Raw genomic sequence first — 23,815 nt, 5'->3', positions numbered from 1 at the left:
CCTGACAGTATTTGGTTATGTGAACAGATATACCTGCCAATAAAGGTGCTCTAAAATGTTTTGGCTAGTGTTCTGGTCTCCGCTGTGTCCTGCTAGTAAGAGGGAATGTGGAAATAATAACACCTTATCCCGAAAACTCTGGGGTATCAGTAACTGAGGAGGGTTAGAGGGCTTCCTCAATCTATATAGCAGGCCATTCTTCACAATTAAGGAACGATAAAAGCTGTTGGGAGAAGCGGGGTTGGTAGCTTGTTGCCATGCAGCTTGGAAGGTGGGGTTGTGGGCCTGTGCGTATCTGATATGTTTGTCACTAAGCCAGGGAGTCTGCATGAGGAGGATAGAGGACACAGAAAGTTGTTTCTGTGGGATTGCTATTCTCCTTCTGAGAAGACCTAAAAACTCTGGATTGTCTACCCCAGGTATCAACTTCTTGGGTACGGTAGGTAACACTCCCACTCTGACTTGTATGATCTTCCATACAACTACATGGCACCAAGGATACAGGGTAGGTTTTGATGTTCCCATGTACGCATCGTAAAGGTACATGTTTGCTTTCTTGGATCTGTCCTTGACTCATAGGGCCCTCTGTATAACCGACTGGAGGCAGCCTGAGTCTAATGAGGTTTTCACCTGACTCCCATTTACCACTAGACTTACGTAAACACAGGAGCCTTGTTCTTCTGTATGAAAGACAGTTGTGGGGAGGAAGCTGATGTCTATCGGTTCCTTACTTGGTTTCTTGTAGGTACAGTACCGGTACTGTGTCCCCAGTCTCTGCAGTCAAAACCATGTGGTCCTCTTGAAGGGACGTCTTCTGGTCTAGGGCCATGAAACCTTGCTGGGTAGGCTGCTTTTTTGACTAGGTTTTTTTTCAAGGTTTACTGATTCTGCAGAGGAGCATGAAGGTTAGTCATTTTCCCAGGGAAGGAATCTGCGTTGTGCTCTGGAGTATGTGGTTGCTATTTCCAATGCCTGTTCAACAGTGAGCCGAGTGTGCAGTCTTAGCCAGTGTTGGGTTTAAATGTGTAGAACCTCCATATATTGTTCTAGGTAAATCAGCGACATGATTTCCTTTTTGGTATTTTCTTTGGGTTCTAGCCATTTATCAGCTGCTGCCTTTAATTTAAAGTTTTTCGGATGGTTCCCAGGTGACCCCCTTTCCTTCCTAAATCTCAATCGATAGGCTTCTGAGTCCATACCCAAGTGGTGCAAAAGTATTTCTTTGATGTCGTTGTAGGGGGTATTTCCTGAGGCACTGGCAACTTGATAGGCAGCTTGGGCTTCCCCGTTGAAAAAGGGAACCAAAAAGAAAGGCCACTTCTCTCCCGGCCATCCAGAAGCCTTAACTGCTCCTTCAAAGTTCTGAGAAAGAAGTCCAGGTCGTCTCCTGGAGCATACTTCTGTCAATCAATCAATCATAACACTTGTATAACGGACTACTCACCCGGGAGGGTCTCAAGGCGCTTGGGGGGAGTGGGGTTGCTACTGCTCGAACAGCCACGTCTTGAGTTGTCTCCTGAAGGCGAGGTGGTCCTGGGTCAGCCGAAGGTGGATGGGGAGGGAGTTCAATGTCTTGGCAGCCAGGTAGGAGAAGGATCTTCCTCCGGCGGTGGCTCTTCGGATGCGTGGTACGGCGGCGAGGGCGAGGCTGGTGGACCGTAGTTGGCGGGTGGGCGTGTAGAAGGTCAGGTGGTCATTGAGGTACTTGGGGCCCAGGTCGTGGAGAGACTTGTGTGCGTGGGTGAGGAGCCGGAACGTGATCCTCTTGTTGACGGGGAGCCAGTGCAGGTCTTTCAGGTGGCCGGAGATGTGGCTGCATCGGGGGATGTCCAGGATGAGTCGGGCGGAGGCGTTCTGGATGCGTTGGAGTTTTTTCTGTAGCTTGGCTGTGGTTCCGGCGTAGAGGGTGTTTCCGTAGTCCAGTCGGCTGGTGACGAGGGCCTGGGTGACCGTCTTCCTGGTTTCGGTCGGGATCCATCGGAAGATCTTTCGGAGCATACGCAGGGTGTTGAAGCACGATGAGGAGACGGCGTTGACTTGTCTGGTCATCGAGAGGGAAGAGTCCAGGATGAAGCCCAGGTTGCGAGCATGGTCGGTTGGCTTGGGTGCGGTGCCCAGGGCGGGGGGCCACCAGGAGTCATCCCAGGCGGAGGGCGATGGTCCCAGGATGAGGACTTCCGTCTTGTCTGAGTTCAGTTTCAGGCGGCTGTTCTTCATCCACTCGGCGACATCTTTCATCCCTTCGTGTAGGCAGGTTCTGGCGGTGTCGGGGTCTCTGGTGAGGGAGAGGATCAGCTGGGTGTCGTCGGCGTAGGAGATGATGTTGAGGTTGTGTTGGCGTGCGATGGCTGCAAGAGGTCTCATGTAGATGTTGAAGAGGGTGGGGCTGAGTGAAGATCCTTGCGGAACGCCGCAGATGACTTCGGTGGCCTCGGATCGAAACGGGGGGAGGTGGACTCTCTGTGTTCTTCCGGCGAGGAACGAGGTGATCCACTCCAGTGCCTTCTCTTGGATGCCGATGTTGCTGAGGGTTGAACCAGGGTGCGGTGGCAGACAGTGTCAAACGCTGCAGAGAGGTCCAGGAGGATGAGGGCAGCAGTTTCCCCGTTGTTGAGCAGGGCTCGAATGTCGTCGGTGGCTGCGATGAGGGCGGTCTCGGTGCTGTGGTTGGCTCTGAAACCGGACTGCGAGGGGTCGAGGGATCCGTTCGTCTCGAGGAAGGCGGCCAGCTGTCTGTTGACGATCTTCTCGATGACTTTTGCAGGAAAAGGGAGGAGCGAGATGGTGCGGAAGTTTTTGAGGTCGGTGGGGTCCGCTGTTGGTTTCTTCAGTAGGGCACTGAGCTCGGCGTGCTTCCAGCTTTCCGGGAAGGTGGCGGTGTTGAAGGAGGTGTTGATGATGTTCCGGAGTTGTGGTGCGATGGTGAAGTCGGCCTTGTTGAAGACGTGGTGTGGGCATGGGTCGGTCGGTGATCCGGAGTGGATGGTGTTCATCGTGCGGGCTGTGTCCTCGGTGGTCACCGTGGTCCAGGTGCGGAGGGTGGTGGTGGGGGGCGTTGGTTCGACGGTGGGGTGCGTGGATGGTGCGCTGAAGCTGTTGTGGATGTCGGCGATCTTGCGGTGGTAGAACGAGGCGAGGGAGTCGCAGAGGTCTTGTGACGGAGTGATGTCGTTGTTGCCGGTGCTGGGGTTGGAGAACTCCTTGACAATGCTGAAGAGTTCCTTGCTGTCGTGGGCATTGATGTCCAATCGTTCCTTCAGGGATTTCTTCTTGGTGGTGCGGATAAGCAGGTGGTGCTTGCGGGTAGCGTGTTTGAGGGAGGTCATGTTGTCGGTGGTCTGGTCGAGGAGCCAGGCTTTCTCGAGGGTGCGGCAGGTCTTCTTGGAGTCCTTGAGTTCGTCGGTGAACCAGGATGCCTTCTTGCTTCTGGGTCTGCTGGGAGGGTTCTTCAGTGGTGCGAGGTCGTCGGCGCAGGCGGTCAGCCACTGTGTGAGGTTGCGGGCTGCTTCGTTGGGGTCCGGTGTGCTGGCAGGTGGGTTCTGGCTGAGGGAGGTGGTGAGCTGGTCGGCGGTGATCTTGCTCCAGCTTCTGTGGGGAATCTGGAGCGGGTGGTGGTGGGTTGTGGTTCTTCTGAAGCTGAAGTAGACGCAGCTGTGGTCGGTCCAGTGGAGTCCGGTGGAGTGGCTGAAGGTGATGTGCTTGCTGGATGAGAAGAAGGGGTCCAGCGTGTGGCCGGCGTAGTGGGTGGGGGTGTTGACCAGTTGCTTGAGTCCGAGGTTGGCGAGGTTGTCCAGTAGGGCGGCGGTGTTGCGGTCCTTGTTGTTCTCCAGGTGGAAGTTGAGGTCTCCAAGGAGGATGTAGTCAGCGGAGGGGAGGGCGTGCAGGCTGATGAAGTCTGTGATGTCTTCGCTGAATTGTATGCGTGGTCCCGGGGGTCTGTAGACGAGGGTGCCTCTGAGGGTCGTCTTTGGGTCGGTGTGAATCTGGAAGTGGAGATGCTCGGCTGCAACGAAGGTGTCGTTGGAGTCGGTCGTGATGCGGATGGTGTTCCTGTGGACGATGGCGATGCCTCCTCCGGTCTGGTTGGCGCGGTCCCTCCTGATGATCTTGTACCCGTCCGGGATGGCGATGGCGATGTCGGGGGCTGAGGAGGCGTTCATCCAGGTTTCCGTGAGGAAGGCGACGTCTGGTGATGTTGCGTCGAGGAGGTTCCAGAGTTCCACGGCGTGTCTGTGGACGGAGCGGGTGTTGAGCAGGATGCACTTGAGGTGGTTGCTGCTGGTGCTTGGCTTGGCGGGTGCGGTGCAGGTTCGGAGGCAGGTGAATTTACAGGCTTTGCAGGTGAAGGGTCCATGGATGCGTCTCGGGGTGGCTCGGCAGCAGGCGGGGTTCCGGCCGGGATTGAGTGCGTTGAGGGCGGCGGCATCGTAGGTCCGTCGGGTCGTCTTGAATCGGTGGGGACCAGGGGTCCTGGCGCTGGGCGCGGTCCAGGCGCGGACGGGCGCAGACGGGCTTGCCTTTGGCGCACAATTGGCGCGCCCCCTGCGCGTCAACGCTGCGCGTACGAGGGGGTGACATAAGAAGGAGCCGGGAGGGAGGAGCAGCTGGGTGGCGGGAGCGGGCGGCAAATTGGAAGGAGGGTGGCGTGTCCGCCGGGTGGCAGTGGCGGGAAGAAGGGCAGCGGGCGGCTCAGCGGCGGCTGGGTCACCCTGTGGAGAAGCGCGAGGAGGGAAAAAACGAGGAAAAACAAGAGAGCAAAGAGAAGGTAGGAAGGGCACAGCACAAAAAACGGGGGCAGCAAAGGGGCACAGCAGGGGGGGAAAAAACGAGGAAAAACGAGGGAGCAAAAAGCAAAAGAAGGTAACAAGGGCACAGCAGACCGAGGTCAGCAAGGGCACAGTCAAAAATGAGGGCAGCAAAAGGGCACAGCAGACGGAGGCAGTAGCAGGGGTGTGTGGGGGCGACCTCGCCTGGTTACAGGCTCACTATGTTGGGATAACCCGTATGGTTTGCCGGTCTAGTTGGTATGCGTGAAGCCACCCAAACCTGGTCTTCAGCGACTTTGTGGATACATTCTGCTTGCTGGGCTATGGTGTCCTTAAACAGGTCCCGGTGCACCTGGGCGGATGTCATTGTCTATTCCATTGCCCATTCTAACTGTCCTTTGATTAGTTGTTGAATCAAGGTGTCCATACTGCTTCTCTATGGAACAAGTGCCCCATTCTCCACCACATGTGCCATTTGAAGGATGACAAGGAGAGGTATAGGAGCTAAACACAAATCTTTATTGTTGCACAACTTATGACGTGCGGTCTCCATCACCGGCTGTTCTGTCCTTTAGTGTGGGGAGCTTTGGCCCTTCCTGTTCAACTCAAGAGGGGGACTGGTCCATTGAAAAACATGCATTTACAATGCAAAAGGTCTTGCAATTGCAAGTGAAACCAGGGGAAACGCCCTAGTCTCCGGGTCCACCTGTCTTAGAGTACAGAGACACGGGTGATTCTTGGTGACGTCAAAGCTCCATTTTATTAGCTGCAGCCTGTAACAGAGATCCTAGAAGTACAACACAGTGTATGTTCTCAGGAGACTGCTCCCTCACAAAAACCAGTCATCCCTTTTTATACCAAATATTATGCTTCAGGCAAATATCCCTAATTTACAGTTGACCACTCACATGTTTTCACAGAAAGAAAAAGGCAGGATCATGATGACAAGCCCATTTTCCAGTTTGTCCAGCCCATAATCAATTATTGGTCAAACCCAACATTCTTGATCTGACAGGTCGATCGAACCCACCATAAAACCGGGCACATCCCCATCGTAAACGGATCATAAAGAAAAGAGTAGAGACAGGTGTGAGCAAGATAAGACATAGTTATGCGCAATAAAAGGGTTTGATGGTGTTTTGTGTCTCGATCCGTAATCTCGATCAGCTACCGGGGAAGGGACAAACCAGTTTGGCTTCAGGCAAGAGGGTCGCTCGTTCAGGTCATTCAGAAGGCAGCTAAAGTGTACGTGTGTTTGGAGACTCGTTTCAGCCACTGTCACCGGCCTATGTGAGGGCAACCACAAAATGGCTGCCATACGCAAGATGGAACCCGAGGGTTCAGAACGGACTCCCTGATTTCATGGTGATCTTGTCACTCGAAGAGGACGAAAATACTCACACATCTAGCACTCGCCATATTCGGTCTGCTGATACCAAAATCGTCATGATACGATGACTTTTATAACAAGGTTCAGAATTTCAATACCTCAGGGCGGGGCTTAACCTCCCTAGTGAAACATACTCTAAGTCATTAAATCTCGCCAGCTCGACTGCGCATGTCTGCGCAGCCGTCGCAGGCCGAGACCTAGAAAGGGAAACACACTTTGTAATTGTTTTCTCCAGGAAGGTAAGGTGTCCCTTCCTGCACGAAAACAATCACCCCTAAAAAGCAAACATCCTTGCACAATGGAGCAAGGGTGTCTGTGTTGGTGCATGGCAGCCAATTGTGGGCTGACATGGGGGAAAAGGACAGGAATGCACTGTATATTGTAGATAAAGCACATTTCTGCCCTTTTCTTTTGATGCATGGCAGCACAGCAGGAAGGCTTGCTGCACTGCCATGCATCAAAATATTGTAAATGAGGCCCCTTGTTTTTAAGGTAATTTACACTGGTGCAGAAAAGATTGCTTATGTATTTGTGTCATTTTTGGTACTTGTTTTAGAGGATAATAAATTAACATTATTAGAATCATGGTAATGCATAGAGCAACATGTGTTCATATTTGTTAGACCTGGCATCTTTGGCATGGGTTTCCCCTGCATTTGTGCCTTTGCCTTCTATGTTTTTACTGTGTTGTGGACTTTGTTCTTGCTGGTCTATAAGCTTTGGGCACTTTGCCACTGGTGTTCAGTGCCAAAGTGCAGGTGCTCTTTCTTTTAATGGTGTTTATGGACTGGTGATTTCACAATTGGCATATTTACTTTACTGGTAAGTCCCTAGTACAGTGCACTGTGTGTGCCCAGGGCCTGTAAATCAAATGCTGCTAGTGGGCTTGCAGTATTGATTGTGCCACCCACACAAGCAGTCTTTCAAAGGTAACTCAGAACCGCCACTGCAGTGTCTGTGTGCAGTCTAGTACTGCCATGTCGACTTGGCAAGTGCACCCACTTGCCAGGCCCTCACCTCTAAGGTAGGTCCAAGGTACCCCTGTGGGCAGGGTGCAGTGTATGTGAAAGTTCGGACATGTGGTGATGTATGTGGCATAGCCTGATAACTGGCAGTTTCGTTTTTCGCTATTGAAAGGCATCTGTCCCATAGGATAGAATGGGGAGTTTACTTATAACATTTTAAAAGTATGACTGCCCATGGGAACAAGAGCGGAAAATAGTGTTAAGTATGCCTGAACTCAGAATATAAATCTGCATCTTTCAGTGAGGATGCTGTTTACATTCTGTGTTTGAAAATACCACTTTCAGAAAGTAGGTACTTTCTTCCTTAGCCATTCTGTGTACCTCTGCTAGGTTTGTGTATTGACTGTCTGGCTTTTGAATGACGGGGCTGGTGATGTGCATTCTGTTCAGACAGCCGTTTGGGGGGGTGAGCTGTATCCTGCCTTTCTAGGGCGAGTCAGGGCTGGGCTGAATAAACCTGGACTGAATACAGAGTAAGGGGAAGTGATTATTTGTATACCTGAATGAGCATGGTCTGCCTTGGACAATGCTGATGCCACACCATGCCAGGAAGCTGCTCCAGAGAGAACAGATCACGTTTTGGCTCGGCAAAGATCTTCTTTGCCAGCCGAGGACAAAGAATTTTATGCTATAAAAAGTGGGGCCCAGACCCCAGACTGTTAGATCACTTCTTTGATTCAATAGGAACCTTTGCCTGGGAGAAGAGCTGGAGAAACTGAGGACAACTAATGCCCATTTGCTGTGTGCTGTCTGGGTTTGGCCTGCAGAGGCTGTTTCTGCCAAGGAAAGCACAAGGACTTTGCTGTGTGCAGTGTCCCCTGCTTGAGGAAGATCTCCAAGGGTTTTTAAGTAGAGCTTGCCTCCTGTTCTGAAGTCTCAGGGACACAAAGACTTCACCCCCAGTCCACCTGAACTCTTTTGCTGGGTGTTCTGACCTGCCAAGCGGTGCCTGCCAGTGCTCTGGGCCTTTGAAGGTTGTTTCTGGGGCTGGGAACTGCAAAAGACTAAAGAACTTTGAAAATCGACACATCGCCTGCTTCCGACACATCGCAGTGGTGCGAGAAGAATTTCTGACACATCACCGCAGCTAAAGAATCGACGCAGCACCTGCCCATGACTGAAGTGTGTACCATGCGACTAGTCCTGTGCACATATCTCTGATGTCCTGTGATGTGTTTCCAATGGGAATTGTACCAATATACCTGTTTCTGACCCTTGTCCGGTTAATAAATCAATAGTGGCCATACAACGGCACAGAAACCCGTTCTCTGATTAGGTCATAGCGCATGCTACCACGTTAGGCAAGCACTATTCCCCCATCCCCCATAGAAAGCATACCGAGTTCTCAAAACAAATCAAACCTCCAGCAACCTGGGAAATCCCCCGCAGCTATTGTTTTGATTTAGCCAAGAACTCCAGTAAAGAATGTAAGAACGACCAGTTCTTATGACATCCTTATTGACGTATTTATTTCCATCCTTACGTCAATCTCGGCACCTTTCAGGTATAAATATTACCGACATTGCCCTAAGCAAACACACGGTGGTGACGAGATTGGAGCAGCGATACTTGCCGAGGAGCCCAGCTGATGCAGAAAAAGCCCACGGACGCTGCCCCTCCCTTTCGACGCGCTGAGAGAGAGACGCTGCCTTTTCTCTTGCCGAGAAATCCAGCCCCGGCGTTTCCAGCCGCCCTTGCGGGCAACTGGGATATCGAGTCCTGAGATAGAGATACCAACCCTCCAGCCTTCTAAATCCCAGGTACTGAACTGAATAACCCCTCACATAGAATTCTTGAATCAGATCCTTGGCAAAGCAAACTTAACTTAAACTGCTACTTATCTACTCCCGCCCACGTATTAGGCTTAGGTCAGGTACACTGGGGTAGGCGTAGCTAGAAGCACCAGTTGAGTACGATTAGTCAATGTATATATGTATATAACTTTTATCCATTTTAAGTATCATATGGCTAAGAAACCATATCAATGCTTTTGCAGTATTATTTTATAATCCTGTTTTTACTGTAAGCACTTTACTTAACTATAAGTATTGCAATAATAGCGATTCATTTCTCTTGTATGAGAAAGGAGACTGATCAATAAATAACACCTTTTTATTGAACACGCCCGTCTCTTCCTCTTCTCTACAATCTGGTGAAACTAAGAATGCACGTACTGACTGAGTAAAATAAGTTGTCTTTTGTTTTCACACGACTCTAGAGATATACTCTTGATTAGGGGAGAGCAAAGTTGTCATGTTCTATGGTTGTCAGAAACTAAATCCCTTCTTGTCTATCCAGGGAGGTTAAACTCCTCCTTGCCTATTCGAGAAAGTTTCTAGTGAACTCTGAGCTAGCTGGCACACACATAACTTTAAGTCTAATATCGTCGGTAGAAGACCTAGTTAACCTCAGTCCTACGTCTATACTATTGAAGATATTATTCCAATGCGCAGAGCCTATTGGGATAATAGGAACTACACTACATGGCGCCCAACCGTTTGGATAGGCGATAAATCTAACGCAAGACATTAGAGTAACTCAGTCGTGCTTTTTCACACAGACCCCCTTTTCCCATAATACTCCAAAGACGTCTGGAGTGGGTGAAAGGTAAATCCGCCAAAACTTCGTAGGGGGAGACTCCTATGTAGGGTTCTTGGTTTATTCAACGTTGAAGGATACACTGTTCCAAAATATTGTGCATCTAATCTTTGTTTCCATAGAAACCTGATCTGCAAATAAACAAAATAACCTTCCTGACAGTAAAATGTCAGAAACTGAAGAAGATAGGGAGGCAGCTAGAATAGCAGCTCAACTCCTAGCGAATGACAATAGTCTCCTACAACAAGACCCGGAGGCAATACTAATCCCGGTCAACATAAGAAAAACTATAACCTTAAAACTTATAGAAAATGGACTGACACCAAGAGGTGGTACAGTCATATTCGTGATTGAGGCACACGAATATCGGCAGACAGAGGTATTCTACTCATGGATAAACTTTCCAGCAGCAAACGCTGTAACACAAGAGTTCCACTATTATAAGATAGAGGAACCACCGGATATCTACACTCCCTTCGAGGAAGTGGAGATATCACTCAAATACCAAGAGCACCTGCTCTGGTTTAAAGGCGCCCTAAAACATAATAATCACATCACCAGGCTCGGTCCACTAGGTAGACCAGGAGCAACGTGGCCGGTCCTAGCCGGATACACACCACATCCAGACATTGAAGAAATGTCTGCACCAGATCTTTTAGCACAGCTAAAACAACTTATTAAAATACACAGACAATTAGTCCAATATATAATGCGGACTTCAACAGTCCAACCAGCTATTAAAATTCCACAGCTGACCCCTCATCAGGGGAACACAATTTAAAATTACACCACAGAACATACAGTCCTGTTTAGGTAAAGTACCCGCAAAACGGGAACAAATTCCATTCTGGTTAGCACAAAAAATCACTCAAATAGAGGCGGTATTTCCGGATACCACCCCGGTTGAGAAACACAGGATTCTGACTATCTGTCTTCCAATGGGAATCGCACCGCATGTAGAGGACTGTGACACTTGGGGTACAGTCTTTGCTTCCGTTTACACAAAAACACATGGTGTTCCATCCATGTCAGTAATACCAGATGTGCTAAAACAAATTCAAGATGAATACGGTCCAGAACCTGCCTTAACTCTTGGTATGAAATTACTAAAAGACTTCAAGCAGGTCTCGGCAATATTACTAGCCAATATAAAGGGAGAAGCAGCAAATGTGGCGATCCGCCAGAGGTTGAAAGAGACAGATATAGCAGACCAACCATTTGAAATTGCCCGAATCATAGAAAAATCCTATGAAGAACTAGGAAGGGATAGTTTGGGTGGAATACCTGTGAAACCCCAACTAATTGAAAATCCTGAAAAGTTATTTATTAAAAATAATCTAAACACTCAAAAAAAGAGCTGGGATGGAAATAAACAATCCACTCCTAAAGAAAAAAGATTCCAAACCAGAGGAAGGTCTCCTCGGCGGAGAGAAAGATCTCCGGACCAAGGACACAAGTCTCCCCAAAGGGAGCCCTCTGTGAAAAAATACAACCTTAGAAATAGGGATAATATAAAGAAACCTGACAGATATCAAGATATTGATACACGTCCCTCTCAATCTTTTCAGACTTCCTCGCAGAAATCGGAAAGAAGAGGACGAGAGCACGTGAAGTCCAAATACAAGGAACCTCCTCATCCAAATAAAAAATTACGATTTCCAAAGAAGAAGGTAGCCAGTATTAGAGTAATCAACCATGCCGAGAATACTGAGGACACAACTGAAAAACGGAGAATGGGCTCAGACAATGCTAGACAGCGCAGCAGAAGTGAGCATAGCTCGCATGATCCTGATGAATCATCTGGAGACAGTGGACACAAATGAGTACATTCAGGTGGAAACTGCAGATACCAGAGTTAGCAAACCTCATAAAATATATGAAATAACATTGCGTATAGAAGGGGATAAGATTAGGAAGATAAGGGGTCTGTTTTGGGACAATCTCTCTATAAAGGCTATGACATCCTTCTAGCTGAAAAAGACTGGCCACCAGAGTTTGTCAGGGAGTGCCCTCATGGCAAAGAAATAATTATGCCTGCCTTCTCAAATCATATTCCAATACATAAAAAGTATACACTTGCAAGAAAGTGGGCAGTAGCCCAAGCTCCTGCATTATATAAAAACCATGTGGGATGGGATGAGGACTCTCCTCCTCACAAAATCCAGTTAAAATCACAACCTACTGCACAGAGGCAGTACCCAATTAAGCAAGAAGCTAAAAAACAGGTAAAAGAGATCCTAGATCAACTTGAATACCAGGGGGTGATTGAAACAAGCACCTCACAAATGAACAATCCTTTGTTTCCGGTATCCAAACCAGATAATTCATATCGTCTTGTTTTGGACTACAGACACTTGAACTCATGTTGCAAAACTTTTGCAGTGCAAAACTCACACAGTGCAGCACTAATGAATAGCATAGTGCGCAAAAAATACAAAACAACATTGGACATCTCTAATGGATTCCTTTGTCAAAATATAGCACCTGAAAGCAGATATTTGACCACTTTCTCAATAAATGGCTCGCAGGAAAATTTCTGTCGTTTGCCCCAAGGGTTCAAGAACAGCCCAGGATTATTCTCAGCAAGAGTAACAGAGTTACTACAAATGTATGATGATGAGGCATTATCTTATGTCGATGACATCTATCTAACAGACAATGACTTGGATACTCACTTGAAAAGAGTGAACACCATAATACTTGGGTTCGCAGCAGAGGGTTACAAATTCAACTTCAAGAAGTCAAGAATTGCCCATCTGACTGTCCTATTTTTAGGATATGAATTATCAAGTGAAGGCAAAAGCCTGGCTGAAGATTTCCTAGAGAAATGTGCTGTAATCCAAGCACCTAGGACACTGAAAAACTTGCAATCAATTCTAGGTTTCCTGAATTTCGGAAGAACTTACATTATAAATTATGCAGAGAGGGTCAAACCCCTCTATGACTTAATAAAACCAGATTTTAAAAGAATCAACTGGACTCAAAAACACACAGAAATTTTGAGATCTTTACAAACAGACATGTTAGTTAAAACAAAATTACAAACACGTGACAACACACGCAATCTTGTGATTCGAGTCATCCCAGGAAGATGCGGATTCACATACCTGACCTCTAATGAGGGAGAAAAGGTACCAATAGCATACAAATCACACTTATACACAGAAGCTGAAAAAAAGTTCAGCATTAAAGAAAACATTGTTCATGCGGTTCAAACAGCTGTAGCAAGAGAAAAAGTACCAAGCTGACGATAGACGTATTACAGTCAGAACAGCAAAATCAGCTTTTGAGGCATTAACAAGCCCATGTAACTTACCAACAACGGCACTGAATCCAGAATGGATACAGTGGGTAAATTCTGTTGCTAAAGACAAAGTAAAATACTATTTTGATCCAGAAATGAATGAATTAAAATATCTAGAATATGAGAGAGAATATCCTCTGCCAATCGACATTCTGCCTTTACGACAGTACGCCTGTGTAATATATACAGACGGACATGCTCAACCCTCAGTATGGGGAGAACAAGCATACAAGGCCACATGCGAGATTGTAAAAGACGTGTGGCGCGGAGGTAAACTGAGACCTCTATTTACAAAAACACACTCAGTAGAAAATAATTCAGAACAACAAACTGAAATAATAGCATTAAAAATGGCGCTAGATAATGCCGATCGCGAATTCACGACACTTATAGTGTGCGATTCGTATTACTGCGTCAAATCATACAATAACGATTTACAGAAATGGATTCAAAACGGTTACAAAGATGACACAGGTGCAACAATAAAGCAAAAATCACTTTGGGAACAAGTAGTTCTTTTAAAGAAAGAACTACCAAAGACTCACGTGATACACTCACTGAGTCATCAGCGTGATGGCGTTCACGTTATAGGGAATTCATTGGCTGAGACAGCCACATCGGTAGCAACTAAATCGGCTTCCGTAGCTACAAAAAAGCGTTCAGTAAAATACATTGACGGTGAAACAGTGCTGGCGGTGAAAACGTCATCAAAAGGCGACTGCTCAGCATTACCGATCAACTATCCACTCAATTATACATACATAATCGATGCAAACTCCGTTCCTTTTGCTCGAATCCCTGGAGTGGGGGATAGAGTGATTCCAAACATGAACAGGAGAGTCTTGTTAATAGTAGACGCACATATTGGCGAGGGTCTTAGACATCACACAATTAAGGATTCTCTAGCAGAATTACAATCAACATACTGGTGGCCAGGAATGAGTCTGGACCAACACCTATTCGCGAAAAACTGTTCAAACTGCAACAGAGATCGCAGTGGTGAACGAAACGGTGTATTCCCACGGCTTTTGTCTCAAGAAGGAATAAGCTAACAACATAAACTCACCCAGTATGAATAATGCGTCTTATTAACATGTAGAGACTATTTTCACTTGTAATGTAGACCCCAACTTTCGGCTGACGTCTGAACTGTTATAAAAGATTTGCGAGTCTATAATGGCATATACGCTAGAATCAGGCTACGTCCTGACCAAAATCTTTCCTTTAGCTCCAAAAAAGCTTTTGGGAGGGTGCTTGGCCAGGATGAGCATTGCATTGTGGGACTCTTCTCACTTCCTTCCTGAGGGAAACAGGATGGTGTAAAGAAAAAACCAAGGCATAGAGCAATCGATAACAGCAAAGGTATTAGGTTCGGGAGCTGGGTGGGTCAAACATTTAATAAGTGTCCAACGTAGTCTTAATAATCTGCCAAGAAATTCTCTGAGAGGTCTCAGTCCGTACGAACTATTGTTTGGGACTAGAATGTTAGTCCAGGACTTAGATAGTCAGACTTCAGTGGTTAAAGAAAAATGCTTTGATATCAAAGATCGCTTGGCTATTTTACAGGACTTAAATGAAACAAGAAGAGACCTGAGCAACATAAAGTTGAAACAACAGCCAACAACCACTGAAGAGAAACCACCTGTCCCAGCAAGGCCTGTCTGGATTCCAAAAATCGGGGATCTGGTCAGAGAGAAGATCGCGGTAAAGAAGGAATTTGGGCCTTCTTACAGAAAAGCAGTTCCTGTCTTGTCTGTCAACGGGACAAGATCAGTAGTACTACCGCCCCTTGCTGGTAAAAAGGAGAACCGAGTTGTATCCATCGACCTGGTTAAACCACAATCATGTGGCCAATAACAAGTAGTAGGCCAAGTGGACTCCCAAGAAGTAGCAGAACACCAAAGTTTGCTACATCCACAGAGGTTCCAACTGAAAGACTGATCACATTTGAAAAATCTACAGTGAACCAACAAGGACTATGCAACAAAGCAATGGAACTTGAACCTCTTAAAACCCAAATCAAAACTTTACATCAAGAAACTCCACTCTACAATGATGTAACGGACTATGCTAATGAAACAAAGCAAATCCTAAAAACAAAAAGTAATCCAGATGCAATTGAAACAATTGACAGAACAGCATCCGGCTACTTCATCAACTTCGATGATTTTTCTGAAGATCTGAATGAACCTGACGATCATCCAACAAAAAGAACTTTTAAAGACAAAGCAAAGAAACTTTTTCATCAACTAAAAGAAACCTATCTGATTTCTCCATGGATTGAAATTTGGGTGGCATTTGGTGCATTTATCCTCATACTTTGGCTCATCATGGTACTATGCTTGGGACATTTCATTGAGGGGAGATATGCTAAAATGGACACAGCAAGCCAGAATATCAACTTGGTCCTTTAACCACACACATCTTCACACGTCGAGAAAAGAGAACTTTCTTCTGTCAACTTCACAGCCAATCCTATACCCGGCGGGGTAGCATGGGACACAACTGAATATGAAATATATGGTCCGGTTGAACTACTGAAGTACCTACACCAATTTAAGATTTCATTAAGTGACTTTGTAAAACCAAGCACATTCGCTGATGATTGGGATTTTGAAAGTATTAATGATATGATGTCTGATCTAGTGATGTCAGCCAAATTTACAGAACATGATTATTTACAAGGTTCATCAAATTACGATCAAATGTTTTGCTATAACCATTATGGTAACCATTATCTGCATGAATCTACTCTGCCTAGAAATGTTTTAAATTTTAACCAATGGGAACATTGTGCAACTCCACCAAAAGGCAGTTCAAAAACATTTTATGATAAATATTCATACTTTTCAGGGTTTAACACAAGCAATGCAGAAACATTCTACTTCAAATTGTTAAATAAGACAGGAGTGAAAACCATGCTTACAAACACAAAATTGATATATTCAGACTCATTTTTTGAAAAAATGAATACATTTGGTTTTGATTTCTGGAACGATAACATTGAAACGAAAACGATCTGGGGCACAAAAGATTTGCAAGTGCAAGGTATAGAATCATTATTTAGAGCCTGCATGATCCCAGAACAAATTATATTTTTGAATGACACGATTCAGCAGACCAGCTGTCTTGGTCTAGCCAAAATCAAAGACTTAAACAAACCGTCTATTCCAAAGCCAACAATGGATAGTAATAGCACCTCTGATATGGAGATAGACGTAACCAGTATTTTAAACCAAAACAGAACACATCCTGAATGGAAAAAATGGTTGATCTGGCCCACAGACACAAATAACTGTCAAGACAGATTCCTGAACAAAATACAGGGGTTCACATTGACCAGGCCAGACCCAAGATACTCCCAGAGACAACATCCAGGGATTGTAACTACTTACAGTGTGGGAAAGCTCTGCCTTCAGTGGCTACATACATCCACACTGGCGGAAATTAAGCAACACCTAACTTTACTTAAAGAAGGTGCTGACTTGCGCGATTTCATTATGGGACCACGCAAGCAGCGTCAAAAACGTTTCATAGCGGCCTCTATATATGCAGCTTATAACGAAGCCTGGAAAGAAACTCAAATTGAGACAGCAGAAAAAATACGGGAAATTGACCGTGTTAATTTGGAAAAATCACTTTCTGTTGTGGACAATGGGTTAATGACTCTGTCTTCCAGAATATATTCACTGGACAGTATTGTATCTTCAGCAATCGATATAATAGAGCAAGACTTACTGATGTTACAACACGGTCAGTCTCAATTACGTTCTATTGTACAGCTTGGCTGGACGTTGCAAAATCTGCGTTCAGGCTATGTGCCTTGGCGTTTAATCAACACAACGTCACTGTTTAATATCTTTAACCTTACTGATAAACAAATCAGTTTGGCACAGAAGGGTGCTGACTATGCAATTCTGAGCATTGAAAAACTTGAGAGATTACCATTGACAATGTCAGAACGACATGTCATTGAATGGATTATACATGGGATAATAAATATTCCAATAACAACTTTCCAGTTTCAATACTGCCAAAAATATATACAGGCAGGCCAGTATGAAAGGTTGGGTAAAGGATACATTAAGTCGACATGGGACTTGCCCTATACACACACATGTGTTAGTAATAAAGGACAGAGTGTATTTCTTAGTGGCAATAATTGTGCAAAATCACTAAGTGGTATACTTCTGTTTCAGGGTTTAAGTTTGCATGGGGCCTGTGAAGGGACTTCAAATAACCTTTCATGTCACCAGCTAGGCACACCTGCAACACGAATAGAACCATTCTTTAGGAGACTCTCGAACGGGAGTTACATTCTAATTGTAGATCGCAGATGTTGCAGCCTAATGCCCGGAAAACCTTATCTCGTGAGCGTGACTACCAGGGTCATGTGCTGTGAAAGAGTATTGTTCCCAAACGATACTCCAGACAGGGAGGCAAGGTTATGGCCCAGTTTTAATTTCTCTTCTATTCGAATTGATACTTTAAGCAGAATGAAGACTGTGCTCCTACAGACGCCAACCAGGTTGACGTCATCAAAAGAAACGTATGATCTCCAAGTTGCAAGGACAACGGCAGAGATTCATTCACTGCTATCAACGAATAGCCCCCTACACTTCGCAGAAATGTTGAACGAAATTCTAAATATTTCTGATACAAGTGGTATCGCGAGTGTATTTAAGACAGTTTTTTCAGGCGCTTTAACCCCATTCAAAGCAATCCTGAGTATTTTCCCAAACTTCGTCCATTCCATCTTTGGCGGACTACCTCTCCTGTTGGGACTATTAGCAGGCGTCCTATTTTTGCTACTTTTGCTTCGATATGGCAAACCGTGTCACAGACATGACTCCAACAACAATGGAAGAAACGATCCTAGCTATCCGCTACCGGGACCGCATAACTAAAGTCCTTGGATTAGCACGGCTACCAGATTTAAATATGACTTGGTTTCTTTCATTCAGACCCTTGTGGCAGACCTGTGTTATGCCTGTATTAAGGTGCTTGCTATGCGGCGAAGAATGCGTGTTGGACACCTGTCTCACACTACAATCGGAAGTGCCATTGGATGCAGAGACTTTGTTGAGTCCAGTAAAGGCTCATGCATTGTGCTGTCCCCAGCGGCTACCAATCCTGATGACGGCATTCGTGGAGACTTCACCACTGCGATTGAAGGCTAGTGAAGTACAAGATGAAAGCAGCATCAATCAGGTACGAGCATCTGTCAGCTATGCTGATCAAACCATCACTGAAAGCAATCATGCTCATGACTGCATGGTAGCGTCATTTTCCAACCTTGTCGAACTCTCACCAGAAGCTGTTGACTGTTTTTTCGAACATCTTAATGATATGATGTTTTCACCAGAACAGAAAGAATGACTTTGAGCAAACATGCACAAACATGAACTCTGAATTTGGCCTTCAAATTTAAAAATAAAGCCACTACGAATTTTTCGAGTCTGCTCCGGCAAACAGGAACGTTCTCCAAACATCCAAAATATTTACCTTTCAGGCACTTATCTTCTGCTTAAAGTAAACTATTCTTAGAGAACAGACACTTCTATTTTTAGGTACCTCAAGAAAACTTTACCTCGACCTCTAGGTTATTTACACATACGATTGTATTTCTATGTGATGAAATGGACTCGCACTTTTTCTTTTGTATTGAGAGCCATTTCATGTGTTATTTTCGCAAATCATTCGTGCAGATATAAAATGTGCATCCTCTTTGAATGATTACACTGCTTGAATGCATACAGTAACTATATTCATTTTTCATGTATTACGCAAATCCAAATTTAATACAAATGAATGTATTTTCGGGGCGGTTTGAATACACATACAATATTATTTATGTTTACTATGCTTAGGTTAGTAAATATGGACATAGATTCCGTGGAGTGGGTGTGATGTATTTCCTATGGGAACTGTACCAATATACCTGTTTCTGACCCTTGTCCGGTTAATAAATCAATAGTGGCCATACAACGGCACAGAAACCCGTTCTCTGATTAGGTCATAGCGCATGCTACCACGTTAGGCAAGCACTATTCCCCCAGCCCCCATAGAAAGCATACCGAGTTCTCAAAACAAATCAAACCTCCAGCAACCTGGGAAATCCCCCGCAGCTATTGTTTTGATTTAGCCAAGAACTCCAGTAAAGAATGTAAGAACGACCAGTTCTTATGACATCCTTATTGACGTATTTATGTCCATCCTTACGTCAATCTCGGCACCTTTCAGGTATAAATATTACCGACATTGCCCTAAGCAAACACACGGTGGTGACGAGATTGGAGCAGCGATACTTACCGAGGAGCCCAGCTGATGCAGAAAAAGCCCACGGACGCTGCCCCTCCCTTTTGACGCGCTGAGAGAGAGACGCTGCCTTTTCTCTTGCCGAGAAATCCAGCCCCGGCGTTTCCAGCCGCCCTTGTGGGCAACTGGGATATCGAGTCCTGAGATAGAGATACCAACCCTCCAGCCTTCTAAATCCCAGGTACTGAACTGAATAACTCCTCACAGAGAATTCTTGAATCAGATCCTTGGCAAAGCAAACTTAACTTAAACTGCTACTTATCTACTCCCGCCCACGTATTAGGCTTAGGTCAGGTACACTGGGGTAGGCGTAGCTAGAAGCACCAGTTGAGTACGATTAGTCAATGTATATATGTATATAACTTTTATCCATTTTAAGTATCATATGGCTAAGAAACCATATCAATGGTTTTGCAGTATTATTTTATAATCCTGTTTTTACTGTATGCACTTTACTTAACTATAAGTATTGCAATAATAGCGATTCATTTCTCTTGTATGAGAAAGGAGACTGATCAATAAATAACACCTTTTTATTGAACACGCCCGTCTCTTCCTTTTCTCTACAATCTGGTGAAACTAAGAATGCACGTACTGACTGAGTAAAATAAATTGTCTTTTGTTTTCACACGACTCTAGAGATATACTCTTGATTAGGGGAGAGCAAAGTTGTCATGTTCTATGGTTGTCAGAAACTAAATCCCTTCTTGTCTATCCAGGGAGGTTAAACTCCTCCTTGCCTATTCGAGAAAGTTTCTAGTGAACTCTGAGCTAGCTGGCACACACATAACTTTAAGTCTAATATCGTCGGTAGAAGACCTAGTTAACCTCAGTCCTACGTCTATACTATTGAAGATATTATTCCAATGCGCAGAGCCTATTGGGATAATAGGAACTACACTACAGTCCGAGATCACCGCACTGACTCTGATGCAGGCCCTGCTGTGTAAGATCCTACGTACTGAGGGTACGTGCCTGGAATCGTCGCAGTGCATCCCTGCTCTTCATGCATCGCATCATCCCTGATTGCCAGGCATTGCATTGAGGCACCAGGTCTGTTGCATTGCTGGGGGACGCAGTAATGAACTTACGCATCAACTCCCCATGCAGTAAGAAACCAACGCATCACCTCCACTCTGGTAAGGAACTGCTGCATCACCTCCCCTGTGCAGCATTATGGAACCAATGCATCACCTCCCCGGGAGCAAGGAACCGATGCATACCCTTCCCTGTGACCCTTTTTGCTTGTGTTTTGGACGCATCCAAGGTACTTTGTGTTGAAAGTGTCTCATACACCATTTTCTATGAACAGAATACGTTTTACTTTTTAAATGTCACATTTTGATAACTGTATTGTGGATATTTGCCATTTTGGTCTTGTTTGGTTTAGATAAAGATTACTTATTTTTCTAAACTGGTGTGGTGTTCATTTGTAGTGTTTTCACTGTATTACTGTATGTATGCACAAATGCTTTACACACTACTTCCGAGATAAGGCTGTCTGCTCTTGCCAAGTAACCAAGGGGGTGAGCAAGGGTTATTTTAGAAGTGTATCCCCCTTACCCTGACCAGGAAAAAGGGTCCCTACTTGGACAAATGTGCAAACCATTGCTAACTAGAGACCCCCCATTTCTAACAGTATTATTGTTGGTGTTCAGAGGGCAATTTAAGAAAACACATTTCTCAAATTCCTTAAAGTGCAAAATTGAAAGAGCTTGGGGAAAAAATACGCTTGTTAAATGTTTACTACATAGGTAGAGCAAACTATTTATTTCTAGATTTAATTTTCTGTTTAAGACAATCACCCACACACACAGACAGGAAATTAAATGTAAAAAAGTGTGATATAAATGCAATTGTAAATGATTTCTGCAATAACTAGTGTAATTGCACCATTGTGTTCCTTGTGTACTATGGAATTGAGACAAGAAGATTTGTCCTGCATTTTATACCAGTGGAAACTTTCTCAGACAAACCCCACTAAGTGATTCAGTTATTAGAACACATTTACCATGGAGCCCCCTTACTCTGAGGAATCAATACTCAAGGTATTTAATAAGGAATCAGCTCACACCAATAAAACAGTCTTTCTGCGTGTCTTTTATTCCCACCAGGTGTCACCAATCCAACTCATTACCTCATGTGTACCAAGTTCACATCCTGAAATTGCTTATAAATGTCATATTTTCAGAACTGTGTCCTCCTTTGACTGAGCTGCTGAGAGTGGCATTTAATGGCTACCTTAACACCTCTAAGTAGTTTGAGAGCCTGCTGTCCTATTCACATACTGTTTGAACAATTATACTGCTAATTGGATTTAGTGTGTTGGCCTTAAACTATATCCACACCAAAGCGTACAGCATGTTCTGTTACCAAGAATTCCAGTTTATGGACGTGTGTGCGCCAGATGTCCTGTGAATCCCATGGAAATTATTATTTGCAGCATGTGTTAGAAGTACCTTCTACTAGCTGCTGTAATAAATAGGAACATATATGATTAATTAGGAATGGATGTGAGGAGCAGACAGCTTGGCCTGTGACTTTACCACAGAAATTCCAAAAGCTAATTTTCATTGAAATAAGAACTACATTTATTTAAAGGAACCTATATAGAATGCTACCAGACTTTTCAAAGTCCTACAGCAATGGTAGGCATTCACAAAAATCAGACTAAAGCACTTTTCTGGTAAAACTGCGAATCTGTGAAGGGTTACTACCAGTAAAGGAATAATGGAAATAAATATCAAATACATCTGGGAAAATAAGTATGAATGTTGTTACCCCCCACGGTACTCCTTATTTTTTCCCATAATAACATATATATGGTGGTAAAATTTACAGAATTCTCTAAATGAACACATGAATGAAAATAAAAAGAAATATATAATTTGTCCACAAAAACGTCAAACAATTGGTATCTTTACAGGACTAATTTACATTTTTGGAAGGCTGTCTAAAACCTCAAGTGCTTCAGTTGATGATTCAGAGTTTTACTGACTGAAAGTCAGTCTTCTAATTAGGAGTATCTAGGAATTCCAACCATCTGGAAAGCGAAATGTACTGGGATTAGAGTTTTTAGCCATGTGAAGAGTCATTTTTATACCAAAATGTATGTACCACTGAGCAAGGAGCCACAGAGGGGGAGGAGGGGTCTTTGGCACATGTGCTTTGGAGTATGGAAGAATATATTTCTGCTTTTAAGATATCTTTTTTATCGAAATAAAGCTAATTTGACTTGACTATTTCAACCACCGAGGTTACTAGAAATTTACCCTTTCCTAAAAAGCAGTTAGTAGTGCCAATGATCTTGCCTCCCTCACAAGCTAGGGGGTATGTTCGAGGATTTGAGGGGTACCATACATACATTTACTAGGAGAACCAGTGCATATTCCATTACTGTACCTGTACAAAACATGGTGGAAGATCCATCACTGTAAATGAGGCCATTAAGCTACAGTGTTTGGGAGATTGTCACAACTTGCCTGGTCGGGTCGAGGGTGAGGAGGGGAGTGATGATGCATTCCCCACTAACGTCTCTCCTCTCCTCTATTTCCACCTCACTCACAGCCACATCTTTGGAGACTGGAAATAGAGGAGAGGAGAGACATAAGGGGGAATGCATCCTCACTATCCTCCTCACCCTCGACCTGACCAGGCAAGTCGTGACCCACCCCTTACCCATACAGTTCCTATTCGGGGAACTGTGAAACCCAGGAAAGTCTGCATTCCCATTCTTGGCACCCTTTTGATGCCGCACTTCAAAGGCAAAGGGCTGCAAAAATAAAACCCACCTCAAGATGCGGGGTTGTTACCCTTGTTGCGGCTCATCCACTGTAGGGGCGCATGGTCAGTGTACAAGGTAAAGGGGGATCCCTCCAGATAATATCGTAATTTGTCCACAGACAATTTGATGACCATCTTTAGAAAGCTGTGATAGAATGGCACCTACATCAGATTCACAGGTAACCATTTGGAGGATAAAAGGATCTGAGAAATTGGGCGAGATCAGAACAGGACTGGAGTGAATGGCCTGGTTTAGTTCTTGAAATGATTGCTGGGGTCGAGGATGAGGAGGAAGGAAATCTTTGGCCCCCACATCTTTTTTTAAGAGGTCTGTCAGGGGAATGCTATCTCAGAGTATTTCGGGATGAACCTACAGTAGTACCCCAATAACCCCAGGAACTCCCTGACCTCTATTTTGAGTTGCAGGGAAAGGAGTGTTGATGATAGCCTTCACTTTTTCTTGCTGAGCTTCGATTACCACATTTCCTAAGAGATACCCCAAGTATATGACCTTCTAGAACCCCACTTTAGATTTCTTGCCATTTACGTGGAGTCCAGCCAACTTAAGGGCCTGGAAAACCTTTAGGCAATGGAAAAGATGTTGTTCCCAGCTCGGACTGTATATCACTAT

Source organism: Lissotriton helveticus, chromosome 1_1 (assembly GCF_964261635.1).
Source record: "Lissotriton helveticus chromosome 1_1, aLisHel1.1, whole genome shotgun sequence".
In the NCBI taxonomy this organism is placed as follows: Eukaryota; Metazoa; Chordata; class Amphibia; order Caudata; family Salamandridae; genus Lissotriton; species Lissotriton helveticus.
The sequence above is the reverse complement of the archived record's forward strand: the minus strand, read 5'-3'. Positions refer to the sequence as shown.